General features: G+C 39.4%; 2 long non-coding RNA genes across 2 annotated transcripts in view; one reads left to right on the top strand and one right to left on the bottom strand.

Annotated features, from left to right (window-relative positions):
- Window positions 1-9695: 9695 nt before the first annotated feature.
- LOC138743021 (uncharacterized) lies at window positions 9696-15852 on the bottom strand. Its single transcript, XR_011344601.1, has 3 exons — window positions 15661-15852; window positions 12988-13072; window positions 9696-9934 (listed from the first exon to the last, which is right to left on the bottom strand). It is a non-coding gene; the product is annotated as an uncharacterized lncRNA (long non-coding RNA).
- Window positions 15853-16007: 155 nt separating this feature from the next.
- LOC138743020 (uncharacterized) overlaps window positions 16008-24370 on the top strand; it is a 50399-nt gene continuing 42036 nt past the window's right edge. Inside the window, exon 1 of the long non-coding RNA XR_011344600.1 lies at window positions 16008-16129. This is a non-coding gene — a long non-coding RNA (uncharacterized lncRNA). The remainder of the gene's footprint in view (window positions 16130-24370) is intronic.

Below are 24370 nucleotides of genomic sequence, written 5' to 3'. Positions count from 1 at the left end.
AATCTTAAGTACGATAAAGAGACAATATCCTTTTCTTGTAGTGTACTTAATATCAAAAGTTATTCTCTGAAACATCTGTAGAAACTTCTTAATGTCATTCTCTAATCAGGTGCCAATGAGTGAGCAGTTAAATCTTAACTATGTAACAGATGGAGCAGCACTGGTGAGTGAGGAGAGGAATTTAAATATAATGAAATAAAAAGACAATTAGCATCAATTTTATTGTGCTATATTTACAAATCATCAGTTTCAAATGAAAAATCCCAATACTCTTAGTTTATTTTAGTTTTGTTTAAAATATGGGTTACATTCATCAATCATGTGGTTTAGCAGAAAGCAACACTCAAAAGAAGAGTTCGAAATAAAGCCCGAACAACTACAACATTGTTTTCCATATCCTTCTATGCACATTTGCTCTGAAAGCAGCCTGGAGAAATCAACATTTAAATTAGAAGGCTAATGCTTCCTTCAATTTAGTCGTTTGTAGTAGGCATTAATATTTTTACACTGTTACATTCATTTTCAATAATACTCCTTTTTAAATCTTCAAAACAAATCCAATCAGGGTTGATACTGAGTAACACATTTTTGCAAAACGTTATGGAGTGATGTGATAAATACAAGACTGAAATAATCATGTGAGTACATGAAACCAAACACCCATTTTCACATTCCAAACACCTATTTACTGTATTTTATGTTGTTGGATATACTATTAGGTTACAGCCTTGACTTGACATTGCACATTAAGATTTAATACACTGTGATTTAAGTGCAGCAGAAGAGCTAAACTCTCAGATCACTGCAGGAGTCAAAAAAGCTTTAATGTAACTGTGCCATCAGCAAATTACTTTATACATTAATACACCAATTACAGTGGGAGCAAACAGAAAGGCCACTGAGCTAATAAAATTATTTTTCATCTTTCAACAGGGCAAAAATATAGTCAACCACATTTGGCTGGGTGACTGTTCACAAATTATTGAAAAATACAGTCTTTCAAATAGATTAAGCATCAAATACATCATTCATAGATTTAATTACATCCTTTATTATTTATCTCATGTACAAGCTAAGAGGGAGCAGAAATTCCTGCGTATTTGGGGATTGGTCTTCAAGCAAAATACCTGGCTGGAAGCCCAAAGAAAATGAGTGCATAAATACTTAAAGAATGTCTGAATTTCCTTGGCCACTAACACCTATATTGATTACCACATCTTAGCAACCATATTTCTTACAACTTTCAAAATACTTAATGATATTCATAAAGCTATTTCATTGAAACAATGAAACATGTATTTTTGATGCAGGAAAATTTGTAAATTCCATCGCCTAATTGCTTCAATGAATTCAGGACAAGGACAACCATTTCCAATTCTTGGAAAGCACATACAGAATTGGTAATATCTTTGCAGGATAAAGCTCTCACATAGGTAATGTCATGCTGAGAACACCAGCCTAAAATTAATTCTCACCAGGGCAGTAACAGTGCAGAGCTGTAAATACTGTAGGCTTTGTATTGCAAAGTTGAAGATGCACAATAGAGTAGACATTGCACACTTTGGTGGTTTTGAAGGCTTACAAGGTTGGGGAAGAAATCAGGACAGAGTCAGGTCAGAGCATTGGGGAAGAAGTTGGAAAAAAAGGCAATACTGCAGAATCTGGGTTTTGACTCTCAGAAGTTGAGGTCAAGATTAGGTTGTCAGAGTTCAGCAGTGGCGACAGTGAAGGAGACATGCGGCAAGCTGTTACTATCAAACAAAGAAGGTTGACCTGAATGTGGTACCAAATGCTAGAATCCATAACCTCAGGCCTGGTCAGTGACATCTCCTCGATGTCACTTTAAAGTGGATCTGAAATTCATCGTGAAAGCCTGCACCTGCATCAGCAGGCCGATGTAACTTGTATGACATGTAAAAGTGAATGATTTTTGGAGTTGCATCCAAACTTGCAGCACACACTACTGAATGTCCTGAGACCTTCAGAGACATGTACACAGCATTTTGAGAACTTTCACATGCAATTATCTGAAAAATGTGCACATAATTTTTGCAGCAACATTGAAAATCCACTCTAGTTCATGAGTACAGTATTGAAAGATTTTAAATTTCCCAGGAAAAGAAGGATATGGGATAAAGTGCAGTTAAATGGGGCTGATGTGAAATATTAGCCATGGATGAAGAAACAGTCAGGAGAGGTGCAATAGCTTATTCATGCTTCTATTTCATATGAAAAGATATAATTAATAATGATTAAAGACTGAGGTTAAGGTACTTCAAGGGCAGGAAGAGAAGTGCAAGTGCCATGACCTGAAGACCAATGCACTTAAATTCTGAAGGTGATATGTCTTTCAAGAGAGGAAGAATGCTGTACTTCATTAATCAAATGACCTGATGGATCTTTACCTATTATTTCTGCTTATATGTTTATATTTATAATTATACAGGTACAAATTAGGTAGAAAAAAACATTTCCAAAATTTTAGGGGCAGGGTCTCATTTAATATGTGTTTAAGTCATTCTGTATATTGTCACAGAGATCTGAGAATCTTTACATGTTTGAATGCAGTTCTGTGAAATGAGTCATATTAAAAATTGAGATACTTTATCTGACATGAGTGAATGATGACGAGATGGATGTTTTCTTGTCTGATGGTTCATCTGGTGTAATTTCCCATTTTCATACATTATTTCAATGATTTCTGCTTGGTCGCACTGATTTTTATATCCAGTGTTTGCTAAAATCACAGACAGGAATGGAGATGTAAAGTGACATCAGAAAATAGTGCCAGTTAATGTAATTTCATGGAAACCTCCTCCCAATTATGCTCCCCCCCCAAAAAAAAAAACATTTTGAGTTTCTTATGTCAAAAAAAAATCAGGTCAACAACATGCATACACCAAAAGATGTTCATCTTCATGCACTCATTAATTCCTTTTTTCACCAATGCCTTCTGCATTTATCCAAGCAGGAATTGCTCCAAAGAAGGACAGCCGACTCTCGCTTACCAACAATAGCAAAAAAAAACTGGTGGTGATGCGGGAGCTGCTGTAATGGCAGCATTGTTGCTGGTGTCAACCCGGAAGTAAGAAGAGCAGAGACACAGCACCGTCCAAAGGGTTCAACCACCTGGCCCTATTGCCAGTGGCTCCATATAGGCATTAAACAGCCTGTTAACGGAGCCGAGGGTGTTTTTAATCTAAAATCCTGCAAGCATGGGTCTGTGCCCAAGATGGTGGTGCCCAGGTTTGGCAGCAGCCACGAGGGGTTGCAGACTCTGGGGAGCGGCAAATCGGCACAGGGCAGCCAAAATTGTGAGAACACCCTCCACTTTTTCCTCTCCCCCCCCCTCGCTGTTGAGTAAGAAAAAGTAGGCAAAGCAGAGGAGATGATCCCACAGGATGGTAACCATGGCAGCAAACCATTAACAAGCTCAGCAGCTGTGTGACCAACACAGGCTGCGGGCAACATGGGGTCGGGGGACCCACACAGACTGCTGGAGGCTGGCTCATGGGAACCAGGTATTGGAGCCAGAATTTTTTTGGGGGGGTGGGCGGGGGGGGGGGGGGGGGGGAGGTTTGCTGAGGGAAAAGTTCAAAGTTCAGATTTATTATCAGAATACAAATAAGATAATTACATTCAACTCAGATTCTTTTTTTCCTGTGGGCCAGATAGAATTTCTACTTTATTGGTAGTGCAAAAAACTGTACTCAAGGAAAGATGCATATTATAAAAAATAGAAATGAAAACAAAGAAAGAAGTGCAAACAAACTGACTGTGCAATACAGAAAATAAATATTCAATAATAAATAATATGTAAAGTAAGAATCTTTAAATAAGTCTCTGATTGCGAAGAGGTAGCTACTAGTCCTGAACCTGATGGTATGAGTCTTGTGGGATCTATGCCTCTTCCTTCATCATAGCAACAAGAACAGAGAACATCCTGGGTGGTGTGAATCCTTGATGATTGCTGCTGCTCTTCGATGGCTGCGTTCCCTGTAGATTTTCTCAATGGTCGAGAGTTTTGCCTCCGATATACTGGGCTGTGTCTGCCACCTTTTACAGGTTTTTCTGTTCAAGGGCATTGGTGCCCTCATACCAGGCCATGAGGCAACCAGTCAGCACAATTTCTACAAGGATTTCTGAAGGACGCTGAAAGCTTCCTGATCATGTCGGAGCTTTGGACCTGGAGCTCAGATTGTCAATGAATTGAACAGGAGTCTGTGCATCTGCAGAAGCTTCAGGTGCACTGGAGGGAAATCCATGGATACTCAGTGACACTGAAGTAACTTTCTTTTACTTCTTTCTCTGATACTGTCAGGGGCGTCAGGCAACACTAACAGCAACTCTGCCTTATGGCTGGCAGAAGGCAATTTTGTTTAATATTAAGTGTTCTGTCCGATAACATGATAACAAAGGAATCTTGATCTTGATAACTTCATAGTAGTATGAAACATTGTTCTATTTGAACAGATGTTACCATCTCAAACTCCATTATACTTATAACAAGCTTGATAAAAGTATCATGCCATCAAAATGAAGAATCATTGAAGCAAAACCTAACTCATTTTGAAATGTGCAAAGTGTCTGAATTCATTAAACTAATGTACAGATTATGTTGTGATCTTGTGCAACCAAGAAATTAATGTTTAAACCAAGCATTGAAGATCTCAACACCTGGTGGCATAATGACTAGTATTTAAACAAATAAAATTGCTTCAACCGGTTATATTTGATGCCAAGCCAAGAAGCTAAACTATTCTTAACAAGCCAGAGTAGTTAAAAAGATGTAGATTGAACCGATGAAAGAAGCTTAACCCATAAAAAATCTTGACTCACTCTGTGACATTTTGCAGGGTTCATCTCCTGCAGGAATACAAATCAATGCACCCATTCAATACAGCATTTAAGGCTAACTTTGAAAAAGATCACAGGTTCTTCATAAAAGTTAATATGCTAGCTATTCATAATGGTCATAAAGGTCATTACCTTTTACAAGCAGCACCATTTCAATTACACTGCAAGATATATGTTAAGAAATTTAAATCCATCATCCTAGAGGTGAAACAAACTATTATTTCACAATAGCAAAGCTCAAATTTAGCAAGACATTAAGAATTAATTATTTATTCAAAAAAGGACCTATTCCATCGATAATAGAAATTTGTTTTCAAAAAGATGAGCAACTCATCATACAGTAGAAGTTCAAAAATTCACAGACTCCGGACTCCTCAAAAACTCTCGGCTCTTGTGTGCATCAGTGCGTGCGTGCATGCATGTGTAAGTGCCCCAGGTTCACTGCGGCAATAAGTGAGCACGAGGAAGTCGTGGAAATGTAAGAATTTTTTTTGTGCTTTGTATTTTATATGAAAAAATGTTTAGTCAATAGACTATCAAAATTTAACTGTGCATTTTCCGTAAATTTGAATCTGGAAAAATCTGAAAATTTGGGCAGTTGGAATTTAGGACTTATACTGTAGAAATAATTCAATATCTGGAAACACTTGGATGTGTCTCTCATTCTACTGAGTTATTTTTATTTGAGAAACATCAGCAGCACTGTGTTGAATTGCTGCCATTTCCCTGCATGCAGGTGAGATGGGAATCCTCAAGGTGGAGCTCCAACTTCCAACACTTTCACTGGGGATCTGCTGTGTGTCCTGCACTCGTCAATGGAACATTGACTATCCATTGTAATGGATAAATAATTTGGGGAATTTGTAAGATTTAGAGTAAGGTTACATTGATACACATATTTTAAAACAGATCTTATTTGAAAGACTGAAGAATTCATATTTAGTAACATTCCAGGATGTCTGGAGAATGTGATGCACATTTCACAAGTAGGTGCTAATTGAACTGATAGCATAAAATGAATGGACTGGAGTACCTTTCTGCAAAGTGCGCACAGAAAGGTCACTCCTGGGTTTTGTTTATCTAAGACAACATCTTGACCAAGTAGAAGAACTCCTGTTGTTTGCTGAAGAAGGTGGGGGTTTTTGCAAGTGAGAGAGAGAGAGAGAGAGAGAGAGAGAGAGAATGAACAAGCCTTCTCAGCTAGTGTGTGAACCAAAGAACTTTTCTTAAATTTACTCACACATTACATACACGTGTGCTTAGAATTAGAAGGGGGTTAAAATTAAGTATAGAGATAAGTTAAAATTTGATTCTGTTTTCATGTTTGAAGTTAATTAAAATTAACTTTTGATTTAAAAGCCACATGTCTTGGTGAATGTCTATGGCTGCTGGGTTTTGGGGTCCTTTGGACTCATAACACCATGGATGCTGCCAAATCTGCCAAGTCCCTCTAGAGTGATTTGGTAAAGTTGAACAGCACTTGTGAGTTTTGTAAGTGCTCAGAATAAACTCGACCAGTAACTGGTGCACATCTTGTAACATGATACAGTTTGATGCATCAGTGAAGGAACTGAATGATTTGGGTGATGGATGGGGTAATTAATCAAATAGGCTGCTTTGTCTTGGATGGTGGTGTGGTTCAAGTATTGTTGGAGGTCAGCTGGTAATAATATGCTGGAATTCATTGGCAACTAATTTTATGACAGTGTTATAAATTGTTGAATCTAAAAATCATAGACTGACACAGCAACACCACAAATTACAAACTGTTTACACATCTTATTGGTTTGGAAAGGAAGAAGCAAAAAAAGAATAATTTCCACTCTTGATACTTCAATTAAACAGGTGAAATCGTTTCTTCAAGATGATTAATACCTCCATTTCATCTTTTTGTCAGGAATTCCTTCAAAACATGCATCAATTTGTGTGACGTCTCAGCCACATTTTCATGATGTATCTGTTTCTTCATTGGCTTATGACGTCCACCAGAATTATTCTCTGCTCATTAATATACTATAACATCACTGAGATCTTGATCTACATTTTTACTGGCTTTGAATGGATTAAATATAGACCCAAGTACATGGCATACATTGATGCGAACTGAGCACTCTCTAGAAGGAAAGCAAAACTATCTGGATATTTTCTTTGCAGTTAGCCTTCAAATAAATTTGTTGACTGCTTTCATGTCCAATGTCGAAGAAATAAGACCACAAACCAAGTTTAACAGGTTAACCTGACAAGGAAACCTACTATTCCACTCATCAAGGTTACCAATGTGACATCCTTTAATTGCAAGGATGAATACTACTGACCTTCCTATTTGTTTTCCACATGATTCCATGATTGGATGCATGATCCCCCTTCCCCCATCCACTCTCTCTCATTAATACTGCAACACCTTATAAGTACTGGCTAGAGTTATTCGATTTTCTCCACCCGAGAAAGGAAATATACCATCTTCATTCAATTCATCATTATGAAACATTAATATCAGAAATATGCAGCTGACAGTAATTCATGTTCCCCAACTCTGAGAAAGTGGTATACCAAGTTGCTGCACTATTTATAATTCAGACATTTTAACTGGCATCAGCATTTAGTACATTGTGATTTTGTGCATAGTACTACAGTCTGCCCTCAATTGTTACAGTCTTCCACTGTATCCCAATACAATTCTCAAAATGTTTATAAACTGAGAGCAATTCTTATCCAAATTTCTTCTGAACAGCAGTGAAACACGATGAAATATTCATGATGTTAAATTGATTAAAATTTGCTGAATTTCCCTAATGGTTCACGTGAGCCAAGAGAAACAAATGAAATTAAATCCAAAATATAGTTAACAAAATAATTTCCTTTAAACTGTTTCCTGCACTGCCAGAGATTTAAGAGCTTCTCTCTCAGGAGATTAGAATCAATCAATGAAAAGGTCTGCTAATCTAAAACAGCCACAGTATTAGTCTGTTAGGTCAAGCACAGTTTCTTCTAATTACATTGTTAAAACTGACATTAATGAAGTATGGAAAACTGAAAAAGGCCCAGAAATATTTGAGCCTGACTACTATGTTTGATTTAGAGGTACAGCAAAATTGCCAGGTAACTTTAAAGTTCAAATGATAAAAACACTTATTAGCTGTGATGCTATCTGACAGTCACAAATTCAATTATTTTGTCCTGTTCACTTTTGTTCAAGCCATGAGTAATCTATTTTCCCCCATTCTAATATCCACCAAGACAAATTAATTACATGAAGCCGGAGGGCTTTTGGCAATTCTACTCAAATAAGCATGCTGACCAGCATGTAGAGAAATTGGACTCATTATCTCCCACCAAGTTCATCCTTGACTAAACCATAACACAGTTAGTGCAACGGTATTACAGCGCCAGTGACTCAGGTTCAAATCTGGCGCTGTTTGTAACGAGTTTGTATGCTTCCTCCTGTCTGCGTAGGTTTCCTCTCGGGAGTTGGAGGGCGAGGGGAAGAAGGGGCATCCTCAATTCTCCAAATCAGTTATTTCAAGTACTGCAGTAGAATTTTTCCCCAGAGTTTCTCTTTCATCATTTGTGTTTCAATTTATCCAAATAGATGGTAAATGTGCTTCAAGAGTTCCAATGATGTTCAAAATATAATATACAATGAAACAAAATTGAACAAATGTTTATAATTCAAAGATATATTTCTCAAAGATCCACTCAAACATTGGTTACACATGGATATAATGTAACCCCAGATCAATGACATCACATTTACAGGCACTACACAACTTCCCACTTCTTAAAAATAAGAAGATCTAACCAATGTACTAATTCATCAAATCAAGTTTTCTGAACTGGTACCAATTGTGTTGACCACACATCTTGTTGGGAATATCGTCTCTCTGGGTTAAAATTCAGATCTCTTCACTCTTTCCTCCATGCCTCACCTTCTCCGACCTTTTGGGTTGTAGCAGGACAAATACCATTTTTTAAGCTAAATCTCTTCTTGCAGCCTGTGTTCACACTGTCCTCCCTCCTTCTTTCCTTCCATATTGGGCAAAGCAAGACTCAACAAAATCCAAGACTTCTGCCCATCTGTATTTTAGCAGGAAATTAAATTTAAGGAGTGTGATTTTGCTCCAGATCCACTTTTCATGATTAGATTTTCCAATGTCAACTTTCTCTGTGAAACCATGTGGAAATATTTTATTCCATTGTTATTCATACGGTCAAATGAATGAATGCCTGCTGTTACTTCCTCCTGAAACAGCGGCATGACCAAAGATGGATCTCATTCCTCCATAACTTTTAGTTGCTCTGTACTCATGGCCCACCTCGGTCTTTGAAGTTAGCATTGTGGCAATAAATTCAGTACAAACATTCTGAGATGTAGGCAGGGCTCCAACACTCCATTATGGGTCCAATTAAGATATCTGGAGACAGTCATAACTCCAGAAAAGGTGCCACTTCCCTCCCTGATCCCTTTGTAAAACTACCACAAACACCTCGCATTGTCAAGTCTACCTATGCTCTTGGAAAATATAGTAGCAGTCTCTACTTATCATAAATGGGATTGGCATTTAGGTTAGAAGAAATGTGATCTTTATTCTCTTTCATATCCATATGTAAATCTGAAAGATATTGAAATTGTTCCAGGTTTCCTTAAAATTACTGTAATATTTTCATGCTAAATGCATTTTTCTAGTCCATTTGTAACACCTTCAGCCAATTAATCCATTGCAATCTAAGTCTGTTCACATCATTAGTCATTATAATAGGTTGCCTCATCTATTAACGATGTCTGTTTCCCAACAGCATCTTACAACTGATTACACAAGAATTTTTCCATAACACAATATTTGGTGGTCATGACAATATCAATAATAATGTCTTGGTTAGTAATTATTAATTTTGTTTTTATTTCTCTCGTGTCATATATATTTTAAAATGTGTTCCTCACATTGATATGCAATGATATGCAAATTAACACAGCAGTTAGGGCAAAGTTATTACAGCACCAGTGATCCGGGTTCATATTTGATACTGTTTGTAAGGGCATTCTTCCTATGTGGGTTTCTTCCCGATGCTCGGTTTCCTCCTACATTTCAAAGACAAAGGACCTGTTACCATGCAGTATCTCTTTTTTAAAAAAAAACAACTGTTTCCTTTCTGTTGGACACTACTTGATCATTGTTACTTTAGCTTTAGACTCATATGGTGTGTTCCTGCATAAAGGCTATGTGACCTTGCTTTCTGCAGCTGAAAAATCTTGCTGCTTCGAACTGACACACTTGTCCTTAATAATTCTGAAAGCAACGGTAGCAGTGTTGTCATAACTACCACATTTTCTAGGTTGAGTCTACCATCTTGTATTGTCTTCTACTTGATAATTACTAGGGTTCTCTGATTCACAATACATTTTCCAGTTGCTCCCTTTTATTTTCCTTTGTGTTCGTCTATACTTCAGACATTATTAATTGTGAGCTTCTCAAACACACTGTCCCATGCAGCCTTGTAGTAATTAGAATCAGCAATGACTTTCATTTTTGATGACTGAACATATAACAAATATGTTATGAGGAGCAGTCTTCAATAAACTTATCCTTTCACAAAAAGAACAATGCATAGGATTCGAACAAAGAATTTCATCAAGACGTGCTGAGTTTACACAAAATTGATGATAATCAAAACGAGTCATTTACATGTGACAATTTGTCAGAAATTATATCGCACACATCTCCATACACTGTGTTTTCTGTTGCCTTTTGCAAAACGTTGGCTCGTTTGGAGAAGCAAACCAATAAACTACAGTATATTGCACCCTTCAACAATTCTGATGGATTGGCAGGAAATTTGAGATGTCATTGTCAAATGTTCATTAAATGTTATACTGTTTTGGAGAACAAGATTTCAAATAAATTAGTTTGTCAACCTTTTCTCGCGACCCCTTTTCTTTCCTCCTAAAATGTTAGAGTTCGCTAGTATTAAAATGCATGATTTTTTTCAAATAACAAAAGGAAATTCTGACACTAATTCATCAGAATGAACTTTTGCAAACATGATTGGACAGTGATATGAAACATTATTCCAGATTTATCGTCAGAGTAACATAGATGACACATACAACCCTGAGATTCATTTTCCTGGGGCAAGGCAGAATTACCACTTATTAGTAGTACAAAAATAAATTGTACTCAGTGTATACATGTAAACAAATAAAGAAATGAAAGCAGATTGACTGTGCAATACAGAGAAAAAAAATCAATAAAATGGAAAAGTAATAGTCCTTCAACGAGTTCCTGACTAAGATTGTTGTTGAGGAGTCTGAGAGTGGAGTGGTAGCAGCTGTTCCTGAACCTGGTGGTGCGAATCTTGTGGCACCTCTATCCCTTTCCTGATGGTATCTGCAAGAACAGAGTGTGTGCTGGGTGATATAATTTTTTTTATTTTTCACACTTTGAACCATATTGACCAAAATACACATAAACGTTTTCCGCTTGAATATACAGTGTCATTTTCTCCCCTTTTTCTCCCCTCCCTTCCCTCCCTCCTTCCCAACCCCTCCCCACCCACTAAACGTTCAACATATACATTAAATCCATTAAACAATGTCATCACACAATGAAAATAAACAAGAAAATTGTGTCGTCCACTTTTACACACCAGGTCAGTTCATTTCGCCTTTCTTCTCATTCTGTCATTTTAGGTGGTGGAGGTCCACGGTAGGACTTCTCTGTTGTGTTCCATGTACAGTTCCCAAAAAGCAACATACCAAAAAAATCCAGAGATCTTTCTTCTAAGTAATATAAGAAGTAAAGAACTTGGCCTCGATTTGGATGGAGCACAAAAAAGATTTATTATGATAGCCTTAGCTATACAAAAAAAATATATTATGTCAACCTGGAAATCAGAAGATAGCCTGAGAATACAGCAATGGTACATCGAAATTAATAAATGTATTCCAGTGGAAAAAAATAATATATAATTTAAGAAATAACATCACAGTATTCGAACAAATTTGGTGATATACATTCTTGATGATTCTCCACTGGCAGTGTTCCCTGTGGATGTTCTCGATGGTGGGGAGGGTTTTCCTTGTGATGTCCTGAAATGTGTCCACTACTTTTTGGAGACCTTTACGCTCAGGGCTATTGACTGTGATGCAGGCAGTCAGAACACTTTCCACCACACATCTGTAGGTATTTGCCAGGTTTTCCGATATCATACCAATACTCTGCAAACTCCCGAGGAAGTAGAGGTGCTGACATGCTTTCTTCATGATGCCATTAGCTTGCTGGGCCCAAGATAGATCCTCCAATATAGTGACTCACAAAAGCTTATTGCTCACTCTCTCCACGTCTGATTCCCCTAATGATCACTGGATTGTATCCCTCTGGTTTTCCCATCCTGAACTCAACAATCTGCTCCTTGGTTTAGGTGACACTGAGTGCAAGGTTGGTGTTGCACCATTCAGCCAAGTTTTCAATCTCTCTCTTGTACTCATCGCCACTTTTTATACAACCCACCACCGTGCATCATCAGCAAATTTGTAGATGGTGTCGTTGTCGCACTGAGCCACACAATCGTAGATAAAGGTAAAAGTTCCATTATTGTCACATACTACTACGTTTAAGATGTAACATACATGAAATTCTTGAACTTTTGTCTACCATAAGGTAGACAGAGAGTCACCACTTCGTCCAGCGCCCTCAAAGAAACCTATAGCACCTGGTGTCCCTAGGTGGTCTCCCCTCCAAGTACTGGCCAGTCCTGGGCCTGGTTAGGTTCCGAGATCAGACAATCTCAGAAGTATTCAGGCGCTGTGTAAAGCGAGCAGAGCGTGGGAGCACCCTGTGGTGCTCTTGTACTGCTGGAGATTGTGGAAGAGATGCTCTTACCAATCCTCAACGATTGTGGTCAACCATAATTAAATTAGTCTATTTCTAAACAACCAAAATAAAAGAATCTCCCAAACTTATTTTCTACATTTTCAATATACAAGCTTAGAAAGAGAAAAAATAAAGTGACACAGCTAAATTTTTATCTCATCTAGACAGCGTACAAGAGTGACATCGCAGATTCATTTAACTTGCCAGTAGCTGCAGGATATCTTGATCTACAATATCCTGACATGAATTATGCTGCAAGTACCTTGTTTATGTCAGCCTCAATCTATCTCCATTTGTTTGTGTTCTCCAAGTTCTTCCCAATCAATTTTGTTTTTGACGGCAAGTGACTGTCAAAATAAAAAAGCAAAATTTCCAAGTATATAACTGGGTTGCAATAAAGCAAAAGCAGGCACAGCAAGATCATCCCGTCACCAGGTGTATCTCAGAACATTCATCAGAATTCATGGTTGAAAATTCTGAATAGATTGGATTGTAGAAGAATCCATGAACATATTTATGTTCATGAAGATCATTGCAGAAAATGTTTCAGTTGGTGTTATTTTTGTGGAAAAAAAAATCAGGACTACATCTCCCCAATCAACAGTGTGGCATTTTTTTGATTTTGCATTGAAAAGCAACTGATTTGAAGTGCGGGAATTTACTGTTGTTCTTGAACAGAGCGACTTATATTTTTTTTTGTTGAAAATGCCCAATTAGTTCAATATTTTCACTGCTCATTTCAAAGAAGGAGCGAGCAGGGAGCTGGCATTACAACAACTACAACAAGCATTATTGCTGCTGAGGTCAGAACAGCCTTCCAGCAGGTGATCCTGCAGAAAGACAAAGTCCCAGGACATCAGCAATGCCCAACAGATCAGCCCACAGACATTTTCACAGATATCTTTAATCTCTCCCTATAAAATGCCACAGTGTCTACTTGCTTCAAGAAAATCACCATCACACCAATATCAAAGAAAACCACACAACAAGCCTAAATAATAACTGTCCACTGGCTCTGGCATGCACCATCAAGAGGCTGGTTGTGACTCACTTCAACACTAGTCTACCAGCCAGCCTTGACCAATTTCAATCTGTCTACTTTCCAAACAGATCCACAGCAATACTATTTCCTTGGACCTCCACAGGGCCCTCGAACTTCTGTGCACTTTGGGGAGATTGGTGGTACGTTAGACTACTGTTAATAGATTACAGCTCCGCCTACAATCTAGCTCTGTCCTAGAATCCCGAGCAAATTCATTTCCAAACTTTGGGATCCAGACCTTAGAGTACCCTGCCTATGCAACTGTATTATTTACTTCATATCTACCAGTCCACAATCAGTAATCAAGATGGGTGACAACATCTCCTCCACAATGACACTCAACACAGGCACTCCATGAGCATATATACTCAGTCCTCTGCTGTTTGGCCACTCCACCCATGGTTCTAAAGCCAAATACTGATCTAACTCCACCTTCATATTCACCAACTACACATCAGTGGATGTCAAATAATGATGAGAAGGAATAGAAGAAATAGATTTCAAGTTTGGTGACATGGTACCAAGAAACCAATCCTACTCTCAATGTCATTAAGGTGAAAGAGATGATTATGAAATTAAAGAGAGTGGCAGAGTCCACATCACTTTTCACATTAATGGTGTTGAGGTCAATTTCAAGTTATTAGGGATAAATATCTCCAATGACTTGATCTGGGACAAGCTCAAGAATGCACACTGCCTCTCAGTTTCTTCAAAGACCAAGGAAGTGTGGCATATCCCCCGAATCCATCACTAATTTCTGCAGGTGCACTGCAGTGTGGTATGGAGTTGCTGTATTCAAGATCAGAAGAAACCATATAAGAAGAGAATGGTGCTCAAAACATAACACAAATTTCCCTCTATGGGTTCAACTAGGTCTTGCTGCTGGAGAAAGGGAGCCAACATATAAAAAGCCCTATGATACCCCAGACCTACTCTCTTTCCTTCCTCCCGTTGGGGAGATCGTACAACAATAGGCTGATAGATTTTTTCCACCACAGTCATCAGACTCCTGAATGAACCCAACAATATTGTGATCATGCAAATTGATCTTTATTTTAATTTTAACCCTAAATAGCGTAATTTTGCTTTCTGTAGGGTGGCATGAATGAAGAGACAACCTGCTAGTCTGTTCACACTGTCCTGAGTATTTTATAATAAATAAACTTAAACATAAACATGGCAACAATTGTGTACCTACTGAATATACACATTCTGAGGAGTAGCCTTCAATTAATTCCAAAAGGGCAAGCGAGATATTCATCCAAATAAATATCGGAATTCCCTTTGTTTGTGAAAAGCTTTGCAAAGGAAACACATTCCAAATTTTAACTATGAACTGAACTTAGTCAGTTTACTGAACAAATGTAGAAATTCTCCTTATTAGCAACAACAAGAAAAATCTATTTCATGTATGAGAACAGAACAAAGGTTAATTTCAGTTTAACATGGCTAGAATGTAAGTGAAGATCGTTTTTTCTAAGACATTTTATTTATTGGCTCTTCAGACTCAAAACATGAACTTTATCCTGTAGACTCGAAGTAGTGGAACATGAAAGTCTGCAGATGCTGTGATTGTAGTAAAAACACACAGAAATCCTCACAGTGTCCATGGGAGGTAAAGATATATTACCAATGTTTCGGGCCTGAGCCCTTCTTCAAGGAATAAGTAATAAAGAGGAAGGTGTAAGAATAAAATCTGAAGATTAGCCAGGGGAGGAATCCAGACATACAAAAGTTATTAATTGGAGATGATAAGAGGAGAGGTGAGAATTTATTTTGGCTCTGTGAACAGAGAAAGAGGGAAAAGGGAAGAAAGAGATAGAGCTCTTGTGAGACTTGTGAAGTAGGACCAGATACAAGGGAAATTTTTTCAGATGTTATGTAGGTACAAACCTTGATACCACGAATTAATTACAAGATTATCCATTTTTCCACTTCCTGGCAGCTAAATTGAAAATCTACTTACTCTACCAGATGCACTTTAAATAATGTAAAAATTTTTTAACAGGGAACTCTGAATTTACAATTAGTGGAGCAATTCTATCATAAAATCACAGAGTATGCTAGTATAGATACAGCATGAATTGAGTATCATCCTATTATAAGCAAACTATTATACTCTATTCATCAATATTCTATCTCTGCAAACCTTTATTGAATTGCCTCACAATGATTTATCAACTGTGCATTCCAAAGGCCTACAGTTGAAAATTCCACATTTTATGTTGGCATGAGGATTTATATTTATCCAATTTCAAAACTAATCTTTTTGTGCTTTTGAATTTTTACTCACTCTAATTCTCTCACTGACCAGCGAAAACAATAATGCCTCGAAGTGTGCGCAGTGGATGAGCCATTTGGGGTATGGATTCCTTCACTGTAAATTGGGGAATTTGCTGGTAGAAATTAATCAGAGATAATTGATGAGGATATTGATTGAAGTGGTGCAGTGGGAAATTATTGGAGAAAGTCTGAAGTGAAATGATTTCTCTACATTTGGAATAGTTGGAGCTGATATGGGATAACACTAATCAACAAATTTTTTCGAAAAGTTTGTGTTATGCTTGTTCTTTCAAGAATGACTATGTGGGTTTAACACTTAACCAACTTTATTTTCCTTGAGCTGCTTGAACCAACTCCCAGTGACAACCACCGTCATATGACATTCAAGTTCATTCAGGGAATCTGCAAGATTCAGCTGAAGTTCAGAAAAGCATGGAGGTTTTTTCCTGCTCTTTCTTTTCCTGTCTATCAACAAATTTACAGTCACCAGTGCTGTTGATTTTGTTGCTGCAGTTCCTCAACATTACGATAGGTCACTAGATGCTGAGAAATCACTTCAGAGGAACTGCTTATGTCAGCAGAAGTAACATCTTAACACAAATTATGATTTCCTCATACATCTAATTTAGCTGAAAAATTTCCCACAGGTTTTTGCACACATTCATTTTCTTCCCACTGGCTCTTTGGAAGCTAAGCTTTCATCTCCACTTCTTTCACAATTTCATCCAAATATTTATTCACTCTCTTATTTTCATGTTTTGCCAAAAGCAATTGATCTTGTGCTTCAACATATCCATTATACAACTCTGTGAGCTTCATTCCAGGCTTCATAATCTTGGCCACAGCTGCTGCAGTGGCGACATAACAGACAGTACCTGTTCTGATAGTATAGCAGCTCCTTTAAGCTGAGACACTAAATCTCTCAAATGTTCTTCTATGCTGTCATGCCACTCTTCAGCCTTTGACAGAGCTGCCATTCACTGGGCAAGTTCAGCTTCTACTTCTGGTAACATTTCTGCTCGCTTCATTGTTTTCTGCAATCCCGGACATTCCTGTAACTGTCTATTTTTGTCTTCCAGCTGTTCTATTTGCCAACTCATTTTCCAGTTTGTCATTCATGTCATATAATAATGGTGATTCTCTCTGTCCGTTAAGGTATTGCTTCTCCAATGTAGTTATCCTTTCTTTTATGAGTGTTGTTTGCTTATCTATGGTCAGTGAGCCACTATGAAAACTCTTTTCACCAGGTTGAGCTCTTCGCATGCTTGGAGACCTAGTATTGGCTGTTATCTCCTTTCTTCAATCAGTAGCTGTGACCTTAGATGCCACCTTTTGTGCTTGAAGGGCACTATACAGCTCACTTTTACTGGAACATTCTCTCCAGGGTAGCCTGACACTTTTAATTTCACAGGATAAATCTTGCTCTTTATGGTGAGGGTCCTATAATTGTCCATCGATAACAGATTCATCTGGACTCTGTTGTAAGCTTAAATGGAATTACTGTCTCATTCTGTCACCTTAACAATCCATTCCATTTTGGCAGCAGAAGTTTATGATAAATTCACAAGGAATTCTTCCATTTCTTCATCCAATGTGTATACTTTTCTTTTGGTATCCCCGCTTTGCAGCACTTTGCTAAATGATTCTTATTCCCACTTTTATGGTAGGACTTTCCATAGGCAGAACACATCTTTGGAATATGTCTACCTCTGCATTTGCTGTTTGAGCTACCCCTTTGCTTTGTTGTTACTTTGGGAAGCTTCTAGTGCTCTGCTTACCTGTTTTCATTGCATTCACCGTTGTGTGTATCCTGTACAGCTCTTTAACTGTGGTGTCTATCTTGTGCTCATGTGGTGTATGCTGCCCTACACATATTCACACCATTTTCCAGAGTCAAATCTTTTTCACTCAACAGTCTTTCTCTGTCCATTATCTGGGATTCCACAAACTACTGTATCTTTCATGAGTGAATTTTTCAAAACTCCAAATTCACAGGACTTACTCAGTGTGTGAAACCTTGGTCAAACCTCATACCTTGTTTCTGATCACAGCAGAAAAACTTGAATCTCTCAAATGTAACATTTTTATTTGAAACAAAATACTCCTCAAATGTTGTAATCAGAGTGTCCAACATGAAAGCTGTCTCATCACCCATCAGATGCAGAAGCAAAGATGCTTTCCATTTTCCATCAGTCTCTCTCATTCCACCTGCTTCTAAATAAACAATGAGTCACCATAAGAAGCATTTCCAATTATTAGCTTGATTGCTGGTAAACTGCATCAGTGTGGGAGGTCTTGACCATGCTTATAAAGTATTGTTTTCTCTTACTCAGACACTCCTGACATCCTGTTATGCTTGTTCTTTCAAGAAGAACTACTTTTGGTAGGTTTAACACTTAAGCAACTTTATTTTCCTTGATTGCTTCAATCAACTTCCAGCGACAACCTGCCACATGTCACTTCTGCTCAATGACGTATATTGCATGCTGGGAAATGTAGTTTTTATTTACACACATAACAATAGTTTGCTTCCTAAAAAAAAATTGGGACTATGATAGACAATTTAAAGCTGAAACAAAGATAATTTCAGATTTGCTGAATCACATAGTAAGTTGGAGAAACATTAAATTATCTTTTATTGAATTTACCATTAAGCGTATACTCGCCAAAAATGTAACCAAATATAGCATAGCTGTTGCAACATTTACAAGATATTTCTACTGTACTGAACCTTTCAAAATACAATGAATGCTATTTTTAACACTCACTACATTATTGACTGAAGAACATGTGCACCAACATGAGTTCAATCTATAATCAATGTAATGCATAGTATCTGGATATGTGAGCTGTTTTTATCTTTGGCTTGGCTTCGCGGACGAAGATTTATGGAGGGGGTAAAAAGTCCACGTCAGCTGCAGGCTCGTTTGTGGCTGACAAGTCCAATGCGGGACAGGCAGACACGGTTGCAGCGGTTGCAGGGGAAAATTGGTTGGTTGGGGTTGGGTGTTGGGTTTTTCCTCCTTTGCCTTTTGTCAGTGAGGTGGGCTCTGCGGTCTTCTTCAAAGGAGGTTGCTGCCCGCCAAACTGTGAGGCGCCAAGATGCACGGTTTGAGGCGTTATCAGCCCACTGGTGGTGGTCAATGTGGCAGGCACCAAGAGATTTCTTTAGGCAGTCCTTGTACCTTTTCTTTGGTGCACCTCTGTCACGGTGGCCAGTGGAGAGCTCACCATATAACACGATCTTGGGAAGGCGATGGTCCTCCATAGCCCGTCTGTATCTACAGCCTCTTTTAGGTGTTCAGAAAAAGATTAGGCACCTGCTGGCGCGGCTAGCGGAATTCAGCTGGCACTTTTAAGTGGCCACAAAATGAATGGCTTTCTGGCACCTAAATGTGCGAGCTGATTGCTGGCTGCCTAGCAGCGAAAGCCAGCTACTCCGGACAGGTGACTCGTCCCATCCACGCTGACCTCACGTCATAGCAGCGCATCAAGCCATGTCTGACAAACAACTCAGGCATGACTTGACATGTGCTGCTGGTCTCTTCTCCCCCTTGCCCACCCGACTCCTGCTGCCAGTCTCCCCACCCGCCCTCACCCGCCTGAGTCCCGCTGCGGGTCTCCCTCACCCGCCCGACCCACTGCCGGATCCGCCCCCTCACCCACCCAACTCCTGCTGCCGGACTCCCCACCCTCCTTCACCTGCCCGACTCCCACTGCCAGTCTCCCCCCCCCTCACCAGCCAACTCCTGCTGCCAGACTCACCCCCCCTCCCTCACCTGCCCGAATCCCACTGCAGGTCTCCCTCACCTGCCCCCCTCCCGCTGCCAGTCTCACCCCCACCCCCTGGCTCCTGCTGCCAGTCTCCCCACCCCCCCACATCACACCTCCCTCACCCACCCGACTCCCGCTGCCAGTCTTCCTCTGGACGAAGGGGAGAACCTCAAAGCAGGAATAAAAGATGGTCTGACTAATCATTAATGGTGAGTAAGAATGCTCGCTGTCATATTTGTTTCAAGGCAGTAGGTTTTGGAATAAAGGCTTTTGTGACATTACACCCAGAATCTGCAGTATTAAAGTATAAAGGCAACGCTGAAGAAACTCGTAGGTCAGTGTACATTATGTGGCAAAGATAAAGATACATGTCCAACGTTTCGGGTATGACCTCTTCATCAAAGTATGCCCAAAACATTGGTTATGTATCATTAGCTTTGTTATATGTAATATATGCATCGAGTCCACGCTGCTGAAGATCCAGCTGCGCTGGATGGGTCACGTCTCCAGAATGGAGGACCATCGCCTTCCCAAGATCATGTTATATGGCGAGCTCTCCACTGGCCACCGTGACAGAGGTGCACCAAAGAAAAGGTACAAGGACTGCCTAAAGAAATCTCTTGGTGCCTGCCACATTGACCACCGCCAGTGGGCTGATAACGCCTCAAACCGTGCATCTTGGCGCCTCACAGTTTGGCGGGCAGCAACCTCCTTTGAAGAAGACCGCAGAGCCCACCTCACTGACAAAAGGCAAAGGAGGAAAAACCCAACACCCAACCCCAACCAACCAATTTTCCCTTGCAACCGCTGCAATCGTGTCTGCCTGTCCCGTATCGGACTTGTCAGCCACAAACGAGCCTGTAGCTGACGTGGACTTTTTACCCCCTCCATAAATCTTCGTCCGCGAAGCCAAGCCAAAGAAAAGAAAGAAATGTAAAGACATTATACCCAGAAACTGCAGGTTTCCTTGTTTTAAGTAAAAGCACAACGCTGGAGAAACTCAGCAGGTCAAACAGCGTACTTTATATAGCAAAGATAAATCTGAACGTTGGTTAAGTATCTTTAGCTTTGCTGTGCTTCTCCAGTTGCCGATCTCAGTAAACACAAGTAAAAGAATTGGCAGAGGGTGAAAGAGAAAGACGGGGCGTGATTAAAAAGATCAGCTAAAGTAAAAAAAAAGGAAACAAGGAAAGGAGAGATTTGCGATATGGGGTTAAACCCGGAGAGGAGCAACTCATAAGGACATGCACTAGCTCTCAGAAGAGCTGGAATGGAGAAGGCTGAGGAGAAGGAGAGGGCGAGTGAGACAGGGAGACCATCATGACTTGAAGCGCAATTACATGGCAGACACAGACAGGGGCAGAAGGGAGGAGGGGTGCAGAGTGGGAGAGGGGAGAGAGAGGAATGGAGGGCTGGGAGCAAAGGGACAGAGACAGAAAGACAAATCACACACTGGCTCTGAGATTATGCGACAGGACGGCGAGGAAACAAGAGAGAAAGAGGCGAGCGAAGAAGAGCAAGGCAGAGAAGCCAGGTTAGGAGGGGAGGGGAGAATCAAGTTTAATGACCCAAGTGGACGCTTAATGTGTCCCTGGAAGAAAAGGGATGAAGAGAGGGGAGGACAAGAATCAAGGAAGACTGGGACAGCGAGGGAGAGAAACGTGTCAGAGATAGTGAGACATTCCCACGGGGATAAATAAAGACATTGGAAAGCTATCAGCTGCCACAAGGTAAAGCCTATTGACTGCCAACGTATCACCCCTGTCACGTTCACACTCCCACCCCGGGCACTATCTGCCCCCTCCAGTCCAGACTTCCAGACATCCACACCATAACCCCTTTCCTCCCTCCCCAACCTCCCGGCACTTCACCTGCACCATTCACTTCCTTCCCAAGACCCAGACACCTCACCTACTGCTGCCGGTCGCTGCCTCAGGCACTCTTGACAGTTCCAGGCATATCGTTGCCGGTCTCAGGAGTCGATGGCTGACGACATCACTGCGACGTCATCAGCCCAGCTGCCACAGAGCAAGACTCGAAGCAGGATATTATACCACCTGGAGGAGGGTTAAGTAAATAGACCTCCTGGCCGGCTTTTCCAGTTTCAGATAGCCACCCGACAGCCGCACAGGAGTATAATGTGTGGCTTTACAGTCGGGTATTGTGGCCATCTGAAAGCGGCTTATGCTAAGCATACCCATGCCAAAGACAAAATTTGCATACTACCTGTACTGAGTACATGCCTAGGCATGCTTGGACTGACCAAAAGAACTTGCCTTGTGGCAATATACTAGCGGATTTAAAATACAACAGGAAATCACAAAAATAGCACATGATATGGTACATAATAAAATGGTACATGATACAAATATTTTAAGGTGATTTTTTTGTGATCAATCAGCCCAAAATCCAGAAAATACATACAAGTGTTCAGGAAGCAAAATCTTCATTGTCCAGCGTGGTCTTGTACAGTCAAACTTTGGCCTCACAATGTGTTTCAGTTTTTTTGAAGAGGTCAGTAAAACTGAAGGCAGCCATAATAGATACTGTCTATGTGGGCATCAGTATGGCATTTGACAAGGTCTTACATGGTCCAGGAGGTCAAGGCACATGTGATTCAAGATAAGCTGGCTAATTGAATCTAAAATTGGTGATAGGAGGCAGAAGTAGAAGGAAGCTTTCTGATTGGAAGTCTGTGACCAACCCTGGACAACAAGGATCAGTGCTGGGACCCTCATTACTTGTGTGGTATGTTAATGATTTGGATGAGAATGTAGCAAGTACAATCAATATGTCTGCAGATGCCAAAAAAATAATGGTTTTATGGATATTGAAGGTTACTTAGGTCTATACCATACAACACTGATCAAAAGCTGAGTTGTGCTGGTGGAGAGAAATTAATTGCAACAAGTGTGAGGTGATGCATTTTGATAATCAAATAGGGGAAGACCATATATGGTAAATGATAAGATGCTAAATAAGGTTGAAATACTAAGAGGAATCTTGTGGTTTAATTCCATGGTTCCCTGAAAATGGCAGTATTTGTACACAGTGGAGTAAAGAACATATGGGGCATGCTTGTCTTTGCAGGTAAGCACTTAGAATTTCAAAGATGAGATGTTATTTTGCAATGTTACTGAAGATGTATTGGGCTGTTCTTTGAGTATTGTGTGTAGTTATGGTCACCAATCAAAAGGAAGGATGTGTTGCACAAGATAGAATGCATAGAAGATTCTCCAGGAAGTTGCCTAGATTGGAGGACTTTCATTATATAGAGAGCGTGGCGAGGTGTTTGGTTTCCTGCGAGCAAATAATATTGAATGACTCATTACTTATATCTCATAAGAGGCCTGGATTGGATAGAAATTCCGTGCCTTTTTCTCATAATCGGGTGTCAAAACCAAGACACCAAAGGTTTAAAGTGAATGGAATGACTTTTAAAGTGGATTTGAGGGAAAAGGTTTTCTCTCTCACAGAGAGTATTTAATATTTAGAATTTACTGTCGGAGGGGTGGAAAGAATCAGATACAATCTTCACATTTAAGAGACATTTAGATGAGACACTTAAAAAGCATGGCAGAGAAGGATATGAACCAAATGGGCTTCATATAGGTGGGCAAGAATTTTGGTACTTTACATTTTGTAAAATTCTATGACTCGATCATGAGCCACATATTATTATATTAATTACTTTTCGAAGAAAGATCCAAATCCAACCAACTTCAAGCATTTTGTTTAAATTGTTTTTCAACAAAGAATTCTGCTGAGCTGTCATAAACTGTCTGTCTGAAACCTCCCTATGAATTACTCAACTATACGTGCAGAAAAAAAATCCTAAATAGTTTGACAGCAATAATATTCACTTTGTAAAAATTCAAATGCAAATTAACAAAACTAATGATAAATTCACACATGGCAGCACATTTTTGTTTTACAGTACCATTAAATAAATATATATGCTGTGATCTGGCACATTGTTCATTCACCACAGCCTAAAAGATGCAATAGCAGGACTTTTTTGCAAGTTGACCCCTTTTAATTTCCAAGCAAAAATTGTATCCTTACAAAAAGCCTCAGCTTTTTAATATTGCAATTTCAGTTTCTTGTCCATTTATTAGAATGGAAATATTATCACATGGATGAAGGAAAAACAGATTGCCATTTTGGTTTACTTGTGTGTTGATATTTGTGAGCACACTTCAATGCAGAAAGGAAATAACATCTTGAGCTGCAAACAAGCTTCATGGTAAATACAAACAAATGTATTTGTTCTTAAACCATATCAAACTGTTAACTTCTATCAAAATGCAAGGAATGTTTGTCAATGTCTTATTCACCATTCTGCCCTGCAATCCCTTTTCTGAATGCATTTGAAAATACTGACCATGACAATGAAACCTGATCCTTCCTCATCACTGAAAATCACTTAATAATGAGTTTGGACCACGTGACCACCTGGTATTTCTTCTCCCTTGCTTCAAGCTGATAAGCCAAATTTTACCCCATCTTCTGCCTTAGCTGGAAATGAAACTGCTGTAAGGTGCAA

Source organism: Narcine bancroftii, chromosome 9 (genome assembly GCF_036971445.1).
Source record: "Narcine bancroftii isolate sNarBan1 chromosome 9, sNarBan1.hap1, whole genome shotgun sequence".
Lineage (NCBI taxonomy): Eukaryota > Metazoa > Chordata > Chondrichthyes > Torpediniformes > Narcinidae > Narcine > Narcine bancroftii.
The sequence above is the reverse complement of the archived record's forward strand: the minus strand, read 5'-3'. Positions and strand labels throughout refer to the sequence as shown.